This window comes from Saccopteryx bilineata, chromosome 3, assembly GCF_036850765.1.
Source record: "Saccopteryx bilineata isolate mSacBil1 chromosome 3, mSacBil1_pri_phased_curated, whole genome shotgun sequence".
Classification (NCBI taxonomy): domain Eukaryota; kingdom Metazoa; phylum Chordata; class Mammalia; order Chiroptera; family Emballonuridae; genus Saccopteryx; species Saccopteryx bilineata.
Genome location: NC_089492.1, coordinates 244,747,138 through 244,763,912, shown reverse-complemented (window position 1 = coordinate 244,763,912; position 16,775 = coordinate 244,747,138).

Below are 16,775 nucleotides of genomic sequence, written 5' to 3'. Positions count from 1 at the left end.
TTACTAACCTGGAATTTCCACACTGGGATGTGAGTGGTCCTGGGGTGACTGTTTACACTTGACTCAGGGCCTAACCAGAGGGCTCCGGAAGGTGAGGGGGAGGAGGTCGGGAGGAGGTCGGGAGGAGGTTGGGAGGCAGGGCTGCCCACTGAGGGCCACCTCCCCGTCTTGACCAATTTCATTCAGTGGAGTTACGTGAGAAATTTCATTTTTAAACAGGCTTCCACTCCTTCAAACACAACTAACAAAAATTAGTTTGAAGTAGAAGGTCTCTAAGATTCCTCAAAATGTGACATAAGATAATTTTATGAACTGAATCACATCCCATTGCCTTAGGAGCTATGGTGATAAAGGGGTATTTGCCCAAATGGACCTTCTAGTTAGAAAGCATGAACCAATTCATTTAATGAAGCTACCAAGTAAGAATCATCTATTTAAAGTGAAACTAATACCATGGCTCACTGGCAGGTTTGTTTATGAATATTTGTTAGAATAAAGATAGATTGGGTCTTCTCCCCCAGGCATGGGTTAGCTACTTCAGCAATAATTTGATCAGTACATGTTAGCAACTGCCTGTGGTTGGAAACAGGCAAGCCAGCCTCCATCACTGAACCAAGAGGGAGTCCCAGGTAACACAAACAAGGCGGTCTGCTTCCTGGCCAGCTGGAACAACTTCCTCCCATATTATGCAAATGATGACAGATTCAGCATCATTCATTGGGCAAGGGCTGATCTCCAAGTCCCATGTAGAATATGATTTACTACTCTCCTTGTTTTGCAGACAGGGAAATTAAGACATAATAGAAAGAGATCAAGGTCAAGGACTTGCTTTCAAATATGGTTCACTGCTCATTAATGTCATGACTTTGGATAAGTTATTTCACCATTTTGATCCCAGTTTTTCTGCCTGCCAAATGGAAACCGTCACCTTAGTTTATACGTAAATCCATGTGAAGCTTTTAAGGTGACCAACTTTTTTACAATGAAAAGGAGGACAAAAATAAATTGAAGAAAACTATCATAAATAAAAGAAACATTTTATTCATTGCAACAATAATACATTATAAGATAAATGCATAATAAAAACACATATTTTATATTGTAATTATGCTTACATGCCTATTAATTTTTATTAATAATTATAATAAAAAAGTATTCATTTAGATACAAATATGTCACATCACATACAATAGATCGACTCTGCATCAATCGAATATGGACATTTACAGATTAGTCTTCCAATACCAAAAAAGAGGACATGTAGGAGGACACTTTTCAAGGGAGGACAGAACTTACAAAAGGACTGTCCTCCCAAAAGGAGGACGATTGGTCACCAGCTTTAGAAAAGTACTTGGCACATAGCAAACACTCAATACCAGTGATTGCTTTTATTATTTTAGTTGTCAATAATCTATGCCAAGCATTTTGCAAAGTTTTAACATACCATTCAACAAATATTGAGCACCTACAAGGTACTGGACATTGTTCACCATTTCACTGAATCTTACAACCTTTTAAAGTAGGTATTATTATTTTCATTGTATAGATACGAAAACTGAGACTTAAAATAATAACAGAGCCCTGCCAGAGGCTCAGCTGGTGAGAGTATCATCTGGAAGCACAGAGGTTGCCAGTTCAATCTCAGGCAGGGCACCTACCTGAACAGATTGATGTTCCTCTTTCTCTTCCCCCCGTGACTCTCCCTCTCTAAAATAAATAAATACAAAATTTTAAAAGAAATTAATAACAACTAAAGATTAAAACTGGCTGACCCAAAGCTAGTAGACCTGCTCTTTCCTTGAGGCTGCTATGGAGCTGACATGGTGTTGTGTAAATAAAGTGTGTAGCCTAGAGTAGGGACTAATAAACAGTACTATCATTAACATAATCATTCATGTCCCCACACCACTCAGCACATTGTTTCCCAAATATCAATCATATAACACCTTTCTATTTTTTTTTAACATATCTAACACCTGTATCTTAATAATTCAGATAAACTGCTTAGTACAAAGCCTGGGACATATGGTGATAAAAATGAGGATGATGATGATGGCAATGCATTTACTATTATTATCATTGTGTGCTAATACAAGGGACACAGAGGTGATATAGCAAAGGTCTCTCTCTCTGCTCAAGCAGGGCTAAGTCTGGTGGCAGGGAGGGAGAGAGGGTGGGGACAAATAAACTAGTGCCAGGCAAATTAACGAATGCGTTAGAGCAAAAGGCAGGAAAGGCCTGTGTCTGTCAGGAGTTGTACTGAATACAAGTGAAAGGGCATTCCCAACAGAGAAGCTGTGTCTACGCCCTCCTCAAATCCCCAGCCCTAGCACGCAGAGAATAGCATGTTGATTACATCCGAAATATAACAGCTGATGATCATGTGTCCCCTATACCTCCTCCAAGATTATGCTTCACACTTCTCCTAAAATATCTTCATTCCAGAAACTTCCAGGGAGTGGTGAGGAGAGAGAGATTCTCTCGAGTAATCTGCTTATTGTAAGGCAACACAACCGAATGTTCCTTTGTCATTCCCAAAGGGAGGCTTCTACACGACAGGCTAATCACTTGCAAAATTACTGCAAGGAACTGGCTCTTAGTTATGTACAAGCAGAACAGCATTTGAAGCATCTTCACATGGTTGGTTTTATAACTCAGGAAAGACTGCTCTGATTTAGCTTATTTTTTCCAATTCAAACTCAGAATATATTGTAACAAATGGATAGTGGTACCTGTCAAATGAGAGGGAAACAGAAATGCAGGAAACAAGCCTTGGATAACCAATCCAGGCTTCTCACATCTGTTCATGGAAATAGTGTAATCATTTTGGAGTCCAGAGCATAAAGCATAAGGCTCTTGAGTATTTCTATATAGAAGATGTTACTCTTAAAATACTGATGGGTCAATGTCCGTAGATTACTGTCTGAATCACTCACGCAGACTGCTTACTGTGTTCCTGTCACTCATGCAGACTGCTTACTGTGTTCTTTCCTTTCATGTGACTGCCTCTATTTTGTTCAGGCCCAGAAAGCATCCCCACCACATTCTAGCAAAGTTTTCAGTGAAAAATTTTTATAAGGACACCACACTCCCCACTATTTTATCCTGCACATGCCTTCTGCCTTGGCTAGCCTACCATGCACAGAGGCTCCAACATCCACTGAGATAAGTCAGTGTATATACAACCCATTCTCTAAGAACATGACGTTATAGTTCCTCTGCCCATACCAACTCTTAATGTTAACAATTGGGCATTGGTTTCAAGATTTATCTCAGAGCCAGACCAGGTGGTGGCATAGTGGATAAAGCATTGGCCTGGGACACTGAGGACCCAGGTTCAAAACCCCAAGGTCGCCAGCTTAAATGCGGACTTATCTGGCTTGAGCACAGGCTCATCAGCTTGAGTGCGGGCTCACCGGCTTGAGTGTGGGATCATAGACATGACCCCATGGTCTCTGGCTTGAGCCCAAAGGTCACTGTCTTGAAACCCAAGGTCACTGGCTTGAGCAAAGGGTCACTGGCTCAGCTGGAACCCCCCAGTCAAAGCACATATGAGAAAACAATTAATAAATGAACAACTAAGGTGCTACTACTATGAGTTGATGCTTCTCATCCATCTCCGTCTGTCCCCCTTTCTTGCTTAAAAAAAACTTATCTCAGAACTGGTGGTGTGAAATTAAACCTTCAGCTCACTGCTTTCCCAGATCTAATGATAGCCTCTGGTTCTGGGATGACCTGACCCTAACAGCTTCCCCAAACTGGCTCCCAAGTCAGGATGCTGAAGGCAAGTGTGGATGTTGCTTGAAGGTCCTTGGATAGGTTTGTGTGTTTGTACATAAGAACAGAGCATGTGCTCTGAGGCTGAGGTTTTTCAAAATGTCTCTGCTATACAGGACACACAAATGCTTCCATTCTCCTCCTCCCCTGAGTTGTGAGACACACTCACACTGCTGCCCACCCTATCTGAAGGTGATCAACGTAGCAATGTGCTGTGTGTGTCTGGGGAGAGCAACACCAGACCAACATTCTCTCATGCAACAGCAAGGAAGGAAGCATAGGGCGATGGCTGAGAGTCAGAGAGATTCAAGATCTAATCACTGACTGCGTGCCACCGGCCAGGTGGCATCACCTTGCTGAGTCTGCTCCCCCTGAATGAGGATGAGTCCTTAAATGTCAGTGTTGATGTGAGGCTCATTCAGTCATTCTTTCAACAAATATTTATCAAGTACTGTATTAGTTTTCTAATGCTGCCCTAACAAATGTAGTAGCTTGAAACAGCAGTTTTATGGATGAATGACTAAAGAAATGTGGTATAAATATACAATGAAGTATCATTTATCTTTAAAAAGGGAGGAAATTTTGAAGTATGCTACAACATGAATGAACCTTGAGGACATTATGCTAAGTAAAATAAGCCAATCACAAAGCAACAAATGTCATAGGATTCCATTTATATGAGGTCCCTAGAGTAGTCACAGTCATAGAAGCAGATAGTGGAATGGGGGCTGTCAGGGGCTCGGGGAGAGGTGACATGGGTTAATGGATCAGTTTCAGTTTTTCGAGAGAATTCTAGGGATTGGTTATGCAAAAATGTGACAATATTTAACACTTAAAAGTAGTTACGATGGTAAATTTTATGATGTATGCATTTCACCACAATCAAATGTTTTTTTTTGTTTTTGTTTTTTTGTTTTTTTTTTAGTTTTTTTTTTTTTTTTTTCCATTTTTCTGAAGCTGGAAACAGGGAGAGACAGTCAGACAGACTCCCGCATGCGCCCGACCGGGATCCACCCGGCACGCCCACCAGGGGCGACGCTCTGCCCACCAGGGGGCGATGCTCTGCCCATCCTGGGCGTCGCCATGTTGCGACCAGAGCCACTCTAGCGCCTGAGGCAGAGGCCACAGAGCCATCCCCAGCGCCCGGGCCATCTTTGCTCCAATGGAGCCTTGGCTGCGGGAGGGGAAGAGAGAGACAGAGAGGAAAGCGCGGCGGAGGGGTGGAGAAGCAAATGGGCGCTTCTCCTGTGTGCCCTGGCCAGGAATCGAACCCGGGTCCTCCGCCAATCAAATGTTTTAACTTACAAAATAATAACGTAAGATCAGTAAAGATGTATGTGTGGGTTGTTTGTAAAGCATGTTAGAAATGTAAGCACTGGCCCTGGGCTATGAGGTAGTCTTTGAGGAGATGCGATGGATTATGTAGAAATACAAATCCCCTCCCAGGTAAGGTAAGGAACAGTGCACAAAACGGGACGGCCATCCGCCCAGGGTCACGGCTGACATCGGACAGTTTCTCCAGGTTTCTGCAGCAGACCACGTACTCCCACTACCCAGATGAAGAACTGATGGATAAACTATTATTCAAACATTGCGAATCACTGCAAATAGAGTATGTTACTACATTTTGAAAAAGCGAAGTCTAGGTGTTTCACCTAAATATCTTCCTTAGATTTGTGTTAGCCCGTTTTCATTCACCAGAATTCCAGAGAAATTCATAGTCAGGCATAGCCTGGCCTACATAAAACAAGACGAGTGGCAGAGAACAGCTGCATGCACACATTACCCTGTGTAGGTTCCGGGCACTGGAAAAATCACCTTTTAGATAATCTGTAATGCGTTCACTCAGCAAACATTTAGTTAGCCACTACCCTGTACTAGCCCTTGGCCAGGCCTTGGTGATATGCAGGTAAATAAGACTTGGCTGCTGCCTTCTAGGAGACTCAGACCAGTTGAGGCGCCAGAGACGAGAACCTGTAATTACATTTCAGGATGTGCAGAATCCAGAGGCAAGAAACAGCGGGACACACTCAGAGAAAGAGTCAATAGCTCAGTAAGAGTGGAAGTCAGGCTTCGCGACAGGAAACCAGGAAGAGAAGAGGGTAAGAAGCTACTGGGTTAGAACAAAGTACAATTTAACTGTAGCCGTATGATCGTTTGTCCCATTTTTTAAAAATGTCCCCAAAATGGCAAGGTGCCATGGAGACTACCAAATGGTGCTTCATTTCATTGCTGATTTCATTTTGCTTACAAAAAATAGATGGTTCACTGATTGCTCCCCTTGGGAGGTAGTTAAATATGTTCTTAGCCTCCTCGTGAGAGATGCACATTCCAGTGAGTTAAAAGCATGGGTTATAGAATTAGCAAAAGCCAAGGTTTTGATCCAAACTGTGTCACTCTTAGGTGAGAGGTCTTGGGTGAGTGACTGAGCTGCCCATTGTCTGTCTGTACAGTGTGGGAAACAGAACAGGAAAAAAGAATGGCTCCTATCTCACTGGGTTGTTGTGTGTGTGAAGTGAAGTACTGGATGGCAAGTGCTTAGCACACGGTAAGCACTTCCTAAATAATACAGACAGTATTCATCCACTTATTCATTCTTTCATCAGACAATTCTAGACACTAGAGACTTAAGATAAATAAGGCACAGTCTTCTTTCCTCAAGAAGCCCTTGGGCTAGTAGGTCAAATAAACATAATTATACAACAAGATGATAGAATGTCAATTTGTTTTCTCTATCATTCAGGCTCATTGAAAATGGGCTGTCTGGTTTATCTCCATAAGAAGGATGGGACAGAATTTGTATCAGTTTTAATAGCATCTATGAGGACTTAAGAATGGTCCTGGAAAACTGGTCACAAAAGAACCAGAAACTGAACAGAACCTGTTACAGTTCTATATTCTATATAATAGAGCCTATTAGAACTTGAAGAAAACCCTAGACAAGGTGTGGCCAACAGTTTTTGCCCCCGGGCCGGATTAGAAAGAAAACTTTTTTCATGGGCCAGACAAAATATTAAAATTAAAAAATGTTAAATACAAAAATGATTCATTTAAGTAAACAAAATTTTATTATGTAATTTGTTTATGAATAAATGTTAGTGAAAAAAATTTTAATATACAATATTAAATTTTTAATAAAAATATAATTACATACCATATAAATATCCAAACTGTATCGCAATCAATTGAAACAATATTTAATTAATAGAATGAGCTTGACGAAGTTATATCGCAAATAAAACAATTTTTTCATTTTACAAACAGCCTGGACAAGTTTTCAGTTATCAACTGCAGCTACTGTCTATGCTACAATGTCACTTGATTCAGCACACCTGACCACAAAAATAACGAGTTGTTTGACCTTGGGTGCGCACTGGCAAACTCCGCCTAAAAGAATGTGGGTTTCACATCACTGCTAAACATCAAACAGTTCATATCAAGTACAGATGAGTACAAAAGTTGTAAATCTTTATAATGGAATTTTTTTAAAAAAATAAAGAAGTATCATGAATCCATTTGACCAATTATTGGAAGTTAACCCTAAATTAGTCACACGCAAAATTCTTTTCCGTGTATCACTATCTTCTTAAATTTATCTCGATTTCCAATAATCAAAGACGCTTCTGCTTCTGAGTAGCTGAGATTTCAAAGTAGTGGAGAATATTAAAAATTTAATCGCCGGCCACATAAACTCATTACGTGGGCCGGATCTGCCCGTGGGCCGTCTGTTGGCCATGCCTGCCCTAGACCATGTGGATCAAATCCTTCACCTTACACAGCACAAGAGGCTGTGAGACCAGAGCTGCCCGAGGCAACTCCACTACATTGGGTCCTTGCTCCTGAGTTAGTGTCTTCCCCTCCACACACAGCACAGCCTTGCTCTCCTTTCTCATCATCTGCTCTTTTTAAATCTTTCTCTCTCCTTCTCTTTCATGGAAGAACATGATCTTCCCAGAATAGTTCTCAAACGAAGAGGAGAAAGTAAAAACTGCCCACTAGTTCTGACTGCACAGGCTCTGTTGTTCCAGGAGGCCGTGTAAAAACTCACATCGGCCGCGGGTGGTGGCAAGGAGGCCTGTGGAGCCGTCACAGGATCTGGGCAGAGACATCATCAGCCTGAGCGATCTGACCCTCTTTTCTAATGATTTAATCCAGCTTTTCAGTTTTCCCCCCACTGAGGTTGAGAGGGAGGCTTTGGGTGTAGGCAGACAATAGTTTGAATCCGGTTCCTCCACTTATTAGGTGAGAGACCTCAAGAATGTCACTAAACCTCTCGAAGCCTCACTCCCCTCACGTGAAAAATGGGCAATACCACCTACCTCTACATTATTAGGAGGACCAGGATGCTATGTGAGACGGAGGAGCCCGGGGCTGGGATAGGGTAAAACCTCAATAACTGTAGCTAGAAGGAGCGGGCGAGGAGGAGGAGGAGGGGAGGAGGAGGTTAGTGTTAGCCTTAGCAATAGTATCAAAATTATATCTACTCCAAAGCATACAAAGGAAATAAATACTCCCTTGTCCATCTTTGGTTGTTTTTTTCAATTATATGTTAATTTTTAGAGAGGGAGAGAGGAAGGGAGGGGAGGAGAAAAGGAGAGGGACAAAGTAGGAGAAGCAGGGAGAAGGAGACAGGAGGAAGAGAGAAACATCGACCTGTTCCTTCCTGTTTGGGTCCTGACCAAGGATCGGACCCACAACCTTTGTGCATCAGGATGATGCTCCAGGTGCTCCAACCAACCGAGCCACCCGGCCAGGGCCATCTCTGATTTTTTTAACTTTATACCTTTTGCATTTAGTAATAAAAGTACAATTGCCAAATCACATGTTTGGTATGTATATGTGTGTATATACACACACACACACACGCGTGCGCACGCACACATACACCATCCCTCTTCTAATCATACGGTAACATTGTAAACCCACAAAGAAACTAAGGATCCAAGGTTAAAATGCCTGGCATCAGGTTTCACTACAAAGTCACAAAACAGATCTGAAATGGAGTTTCTGCAAGTAAGCCCATGATCTACCTGACATCCTCAACCATGCTCTTCCTGCAGTCTTACAGCAGACTCCACACAAAACTTCTAGTTTACTTCCTCTCCACTTCCAGGCACCTTCCGGAACTGTTGGGACCCCCTCCCTGCCACCCCCTTTCCCCTTCTGCAGTTCTGGCCTGATAACCTTGCACACATTTATCCTGGGGGGCATGTGCATTCATAAATGTGATTATTTTCCCTTTCGAGTACATAAACTTTGAGATCACATATCTCTTGACAAATATTTCCTTTCACACCCTCCTGATGATTATTAAACAAGAATGCAGTCCTTACAGAATCCATCTACTGACTAGCTCTGCAATCTGTATTCACACAGAACATTACCATCACCCTAGACAGCCTTGCTCCTCGTGCTGAAATTATAACTGGAGCCCCACAGGCCATTGGCATTTCATGCTATTTGTGCTCCCCTCTCTACTGATGGGGTTTCACTGAACACCTCAAGGCCCCTTTGTAGCCCCCTCTTCTTTTTCTGGCCGCCTTTGACTGCTCCCCAGCTTTATCCTGAGCTCAGTGCTTCCTTCGCTCTGTGTCCCTCCATCTTCTGCAACGTGTGTCCCACCTATAGTTGGCCTGTTATCTCAATCTGTGTTACTTTCTGCCTCCATCCCTTCTTCTGAAAGCTCCCCTCCCCTCCTGTCTCTTTCTTCCTCTGTGCACTGCAGACAAAGACAGCCAGCCCTCTGTGAAATGAGCTCAGCTTCCTACCCTCACAGCTCATTTCCCCTTCCGGTTTTCTTCTTATGCCTCTTGCTTACCCCTCATTATTTTATCACTTTCCTTCTCCATGACCCTAAGTCTCTCATCTGCTCCAAATGCTGAGCCTTCTCACAAACTTACCCCTGTCTTACCCACTCTGAAGCCTCAACAACATTATTTCAAAACATGTCACCAGCTCTGCATTGCTTCTTCTTTCATTCAGGGCCCTTGAAGCTGTCCCAGCTGCGCCTGCCTCCTCTCTGCCATCTCTTAGAAAAATGTTCAAAGACATCCTCTTTCACACCACAAGGGTAACTGTCAATCCATGCCTTAACCCTCCACTTTATTTGAAATAGGAGCCATCGCAGGAACCCTGTTTTCTGCACCCCCAACACTGATCCTCTTAACATTCCTGCTGTGGCTATCCTGACTCTGGTCCTCATTGTTTCCCTCCTGCCCCCCTAACCCACCTCCCTGACTTATTTCTTGTCAATTTCCGTCTGCCTTTCACAGTCCTCCACTCTAGACAGATTTCAAAATACAAATTGGGTCAATTAATTTCCCAGATTACAAGGCTCTCCATTTCTTTCAATATAAAGTCAAAACTCTCATGTAAGACATGCAAGGCACTTCATGATCAGGCCCCTGCCTACCACTGCAAGCTCAGACTCCTCTACTCACTACCATCCAAGCTCACCAGAGAACAGTGATATCGGACCCCTCTGCACCTCTGTGGATGCAACTATGGAAAATACACCACGGTAGTTCATGCTGCCATGCCTCTAATTTGCTGTTCCTCTGTTGGGAATGCCCTTCCCACCTCATTATGTATATGGTGAACTCCTATTATCCTTGAGCTTTGATCCTATTACCCTTTGAGCTTCAATTCAACAAAAGAAATGAAGGGTAGATAGAGAAAAAAAGACAGGAACGGAGGCAGGGAATAAGCAACTGCACTGTACACTCAGGGAATTTCCTGACCAACAATGACCTCTATATATCAATTATAATTAAATTACCAAAATGAAATGTATGGTAGGCAACTAGCACTCTACAGCAGGTTCTCAAAAAAGGTTATTTCAGCCTTCATTTTGTTAAAATGTTGATGAGATGCTGTAGAAACTTAACTCTTAATTATAGCGATTAGCCTACGGTAAAACTGGTTTCATTATTTCTATTGAAGTCGCAGAATTTAATGACATAGAGGAATTCCTGGGCTTCCCCTGACATAGTCATCTGGATACTCAGATGCCCCAACCTGAACCAGCAGGATAATAACACTAATAAAGATACTACTTAACATATTATAATCCAGAAAACTTCTGGAATTTTTATATTAACTCATTTATGCCTCAATAGTGAGGAGACACAAAAAAAGTCAATTTGCTCAAAGTCAAACAGCTCTTAGTGGAGGGCCAGAGTGTAAACCTCAAAACCAACACTGTTAACTGCCAACTGTCTGCTATTTTAAGGGGTACTATTAGCACATACTGTAACTTTCCTCATTAAGTCCTCAAATTCTTGCATGCTGTCTTATTACAGATGAAAGTTTGGCCCTGTATGGCCCTCTTAAGTAGATCACAACATACTTCCAGAAGCTCATCACAGTGCAAAAAAAAAAAAAAGAGTATGAAGCAGAAGACCTGATGGGACTCAAGTTCTATCTATGTCACTCATTAGCTGCATGGCCTTAGGCAAATCATTTAACTTGGACCTCAATTTCTGCCTGTAATAGAGATAATAACATCTACTCCCACAGGGATGCTTCGTCTCAAGTATAAATTAGATAATGTCTATAAAAATATTTTCAAAGGTACTCATTCCAATTCTAGCACCTTTAGTCAGACACCAAAATAACCATGATTAGTCTACTATGAAAATCACCTGAAGCTCCTTAATCCATGGACGCTGAAATACTTCAGGCACGTGCCCTGAATTCATCCCAGCAGTGTGAGTCATCAGACCCCTGACGTGGACCTGTCTGGACTCTTATCAGTCTTAGCCTGTATAAAGTTACTCCTCCTTTCAAATCTTCCCTGAACGGGCCTTGCAGACATGGTTTCGACTTCTCTTGGAAGTAAGGCAAGGAGAAATGGAGGGGAAAAAAAAAAGCCAGCGTTGGCCCCTCTTCACTTTTTCAACCTATCATGATCTATAAAATTGTTATTTTATTTTTTGCTGTCGTTCCTCTTCTCCCAACTTCCTGTTCACAAATTTTAACTCTGCTTATTAGGGTCCCAGCTGATGCCACAGAAGAAATCTGCTTTCAGGGTATCCAAATGCCTCACCTAGAGCTGTGGCTACTTTTCCTTCTCCGTCTGCATGCCCCTCCACGACCCACACAACCATCTCAACGCATCCTTCTATCCTCCAGGGATCCATAGGATCATTTCTTGGAAATAGTTTAAGTCCTTCAACCCTGCTCCCAGCAACCATACTTTTTCTCCAGCTGTGTGGGAGCGGCTCCTCTGATCCTTGCCACAGTCAGTCAGTGACAGCTGGGATTTGAACCCAGGTCCTCTACCCATAACCAAAGCTCATTCCAGAATATCAATGTAGCTTGATGTTTCTGGTTTCAAAAATGTCTTTCATTCACAAGTATTTAATAGTCCAGTACTATGCTTGGTACTGAGGATACTTTAAAAGATACCCTTTAAGAAGCAAAAGTGGATACAAAGTACACTCAGAGAGGTGTGAGCAAAGAAGAGGCCACAACAGAAGCATCTGTTATTTCATGATAAATTTTGCCAGAATGTAGCACTAATGAGGATATTGCACAAATATTATCATCACACAGAAGACCATGGAGAAGAGCTGTCAAGTCACGTCAGAAGACACACCTTTAAGATCTAGCTCCATGCTTGGCATGTGAAAGGTATACTTAAAAAAAGCAATTAATGAATGCTTCCATATACTTAGTGAGGGGGAAGCTCTAAGAGCATGAGTCCTACGTATTTCAGGATTCATTTATTTACGTTAAAACCAACATTTACTGAGTATCTATGTGTATATAGGTAGGGTGTGCAAAACAAAAAAATACCGTAAGACAGTTCATGATCCCAGAGATGTGTCTTGATGCTATCCGACAAGAATAACTTTATAAAGGATATCTGATGCATTACTCTATCCACGGATTCTACACAGTCTTTTTAAAGGCAGATGAATACATAACACACCCACACCCTGCAATGTTATATTGCTGGAAAGTTGCATTTTTAAAGTAAAATGCAGTGCTACTGCCAACAGTCAATCACAACTCTTTTTTTTCTTTCTTTCTTTTTTTAAATTAAGTTAGAGGTGGAGATGCAGAGGGGCAGAGAGACAGACTCTCGCATGTGCCCTGACTAGGATCCACCCGGCAAGCCCCCTAAAGGGCAATGCTCTGCCCGACGGGGGCTGCTGCTCCATTGCTCAGCAACCGAGCTATTTCAGCGCCTTAGGTGTGGCCATGGAGCCATCCTCAGCACCCTGAGCCAACTTGCTTGAACCATTTAAGTCATGGCTGCAGGATGGGAGGAGAGAAGAAAAGAAAGAGAGAGAGAGAGAGAAAGAGAGAGAGAAAGAGAGAGAGAAAGAGAGAGAGAAAGGGGAGGAGGGGTAGAGAAGCAGATGGTTGCTTCTCCTGTGTGCCCTGACCAGGAATTGAACTTGGGACTTCCACATGCCAGGCTGACGCTCTATCACTGAGCCAACCAGCCAGGGCCCACGATTCTTATATTCATTTGCTTCTTCTACTTTAGTTTGTATCAGGGCCCACTTATTTGCTTAATGATTTTTAATAAATCAGAACAGGCTCTTTTAGGTACAAGTGAAAGATACTTTCACCAAACAGAGGTCAGCCCAAACTTCCCCATTCATTAGACATAAAGTTATATACTGGCAGACCTCGGAAACACTATAGCTTCAGTTCCAGACCACTGCAATAAAGCAAGGATCACTATATAGAGTGAGTCGTAATCTTTTGGCTGGTGGAAGGGTTTGCCTTCAATTTGTAATAATAATAATAATAATAATAATAATAAAAAGCAACATCTGTGAAGCACAATAAAGCACAGTATGCTGGTGATGTATACTCCTACTTATTGAGCTTATTGTACATTCATCCACTTGTTAATCCCTGCATTCAAAATATCTTTGTTGACAATAGCTGGGTGAAGCACTGCACTAGGTGAGGGGGTGACACAATGCCCCTGTCAATCTTCTCAAGAAAGACCACCAAACCAACACATGGCATCTCATCCAGAACGACAATCAGAGAGGGAATCACTCTGCCCAGGGAAGTTGGAGAAAACAGAGAGGGAGATAATCTGGGTGGGTCCTGAAAGATGAGTAAACATGGTGAAGAAGGTAAAAGAGGCTGGGAGAAAGTAGGCCGGTCACATAAAACAGCACTTTGTCAAACCTGGATTGGGGAGAAGGCCTGGCATGTTCAGGACAGAGCTGGAAGATCAGTGTGGTTCAAACAAAACTGCAGGTAGGGCTGGGGTGACAGAGATGAAGACAGCGGAGTATCTATAAAGTCAGGAAGCCCCCGGCGTGCTAGCCACCAGCCAGGGACACTTGTTTTTACTGAACTTCCCTCCAGAGACAGAGACGGTATGGTGCTGGGGGCAGGGGGTGGGGATTGGGGATTGGGGGCCAGGGCCTGGGGGCAGACCTTGCTGCCACACTGCCTAAACTGCACATTCAGGACCCACCACTTCCTCCCGGTGTGACCCTGAGAAGGCTACCTCCTCTGTCTCAGTACCTTATACAAAATGCAGGTGATAATAACCATAACTATCTCATAGGGTTGTCATGACAGCTAACTGAGCATTTAGAACAATGCCTGATCGCTAAATATTTGTAATCATGACCCAGCTCTAACAAAGGCATTACTGCCAGTGACTCATTAAAAGCATTTTTGGTTTTCCCAAAGTTCCACGTCAGCACAGGGACCTGATTTATGCAAGCATTTTGGAACTGCCCATAACCAGTGCTTATACTGATGATCAAAGACAGATCAGGGCTCAGCACACTCCTGGCTGTGGGCTGTAAGTTTTGTAACAAGTCTGTGGCTACTTGTTAGCTACAACAGCAGCACTGAGAAGTTACAACAGAGGCCATGTGGCCTACCTGGCCAGAAATACTATATTTACTATCTGGCTCCTTTCAGAAAACATTTGCTGACTCCTAGATAAATGACTAGATGGTATAAAGAAAGATGACATACCCATAGATAAGCACATGTATCTATAATCCAGAAATTTGATTCCAGAATTTGCTCATTATCCCTTCCTGCTTTGCCATTATCTTAAACCAAACACGGTTCTACAATGTGATTGGTTCACAGAGTGGATTTATCTCTCAGCTGTTATCATATGCGGTGCAGTAGAGAACAAAGTCAAAACTGTTACCTTAGATGTTAGCAGATTATTAGAGCCAACCCAGGGAGAGCTTTATTCAAAGCAATCATCTCACTAACACAGGTTGAATTACATTCCCCTTTTTCTATCAGGCAGACGTCAGACCCAATGGGCATTATGTTGCTAAGACAAACTGCTGAAGGCAGAGAGCTTCGAAAATGCCGGCCTTCCCCTGGAAACACAGAGGCACATTAGCCTCTAGTCTTGAAGTACAAAAACAGTCTTTGTGGCTGTCTGAAATACAAGAGATCTCAATCACTGTTTACTGAACCTTAAACCTTAATAAAATAGGTTACTTTCAAGTCCTGAACTAGCTGCAGACTTATCCTTTCCTTAAGGAACTACCCAGGAGATGGAGCAGGCTGAACCCCATCGCTTCTATTATGTGGGAATTAGGAGTAAGCACAGAAGGAAGGACTTTTCAATCAACCTCTCCAGCAGATGTCTCTGGAAAACAGTGGTGCTCCTTTAGAGCAGTGGGCTCCAGAACGGTTTCTGTAAACACTATTTTAAAAGGTGTATAAGAGCAGGAAGGGGGTCCATGTTCATAAAATCTCAAAACACTGGAGTTTAAAAAGGTTAAACATATCTCCTTCTGACAGGACTTCTCAGAGCCTTTAAATTGTGCATTATAAATCTCCAAAAGCAAATAGAGAATTCAGAGTTTCCTCAATGTATTTGATGAAAGAAAGCCATTATGGGTCTTTCTGGAAATGTAGCTTGGAAAAGGCAGTCTTGAGATTATGAAAACGTTTCCTGGTAGATATGACCTACTTAGAAAGCACCTACTCATTAAAAATTAGGGTGGGCCCTGGCCGGTTGGCTCAGCGGTAGAGTGTCAGTTTGGCAAGTCCTGGGTTTGATTTCCAGTTCAGGCACACAGAAGAAGTGCCCATCTGCTTCTCCCCCCTTCACCCTCTCCTTCCTCTCTATCTCTCTTTCCTTTCTCCCTCTCTCTCTCTTCCCCTCCCGCAGCCAAGGCTCCATTGGAGCAAAGTTGGCCCAGGCGCTGAGGATGGCTCCATGGCCTCTGCCTCAGGTGCTAGAGTGGCTCCGGCCCCAATGGAGCAATGCCCTAGATGGGTAGAGCATCACCTCCTGGTGGGCATGCTGGGTGAATCCTGGTCAGGTGCATGCGGAAGTCTGTCTGTCTGCCACTCCCCACTTCTCACTTCGGAAAAATACAAAAAATAAAATAATAATAAAAATTAGGGTGGTTTATTTGTTTGTTTTGGCCATTCTGCCTATTAAAGGAACAATTACTAATATACATATTAAATCCTATATCACTTAACACCACGGGAGACAACTTTTAGAAGACCATCTTTGCAAACCTCAGCCTTACAAATCGGCTCTAAGCTATCAAATTGGTTGTCACGTATCATGAATAACTTAAGAAATGAGTGTCTTTTGAGCCACTGATACAAACCAAGAACTGCTTTATATGTGACATTGCATTTAATCTTAAGAACAACCCTGCAGCAGAATTACTTTTTATTCCCAATTCACAAATGAGGAAATTAGGGGCCAGAACTACAAAATAGCCAGCACTGAACTCATACCTATCTGGTTCAAGCTATACTCAGGTCCCAATAGCACAAAGTTAGTTCACGCCCTTGAACAGTGCTAAAGGAACAGTCCGCAATGATGGATATGGTTTGTACCTGTGCTGTCCACTAGCTCTATTATGGTCACCACCAGCCACTTGAAGTACTGAGCACCTGAAATGTGGCTCGTGTGACTGACAAACTGGCTGGTTTACTATATTTTATTTAGTTTAATTTTAAATAACCACAGGTTTCCCCAACTACCCCATTAGAGCATGTAGATCAAT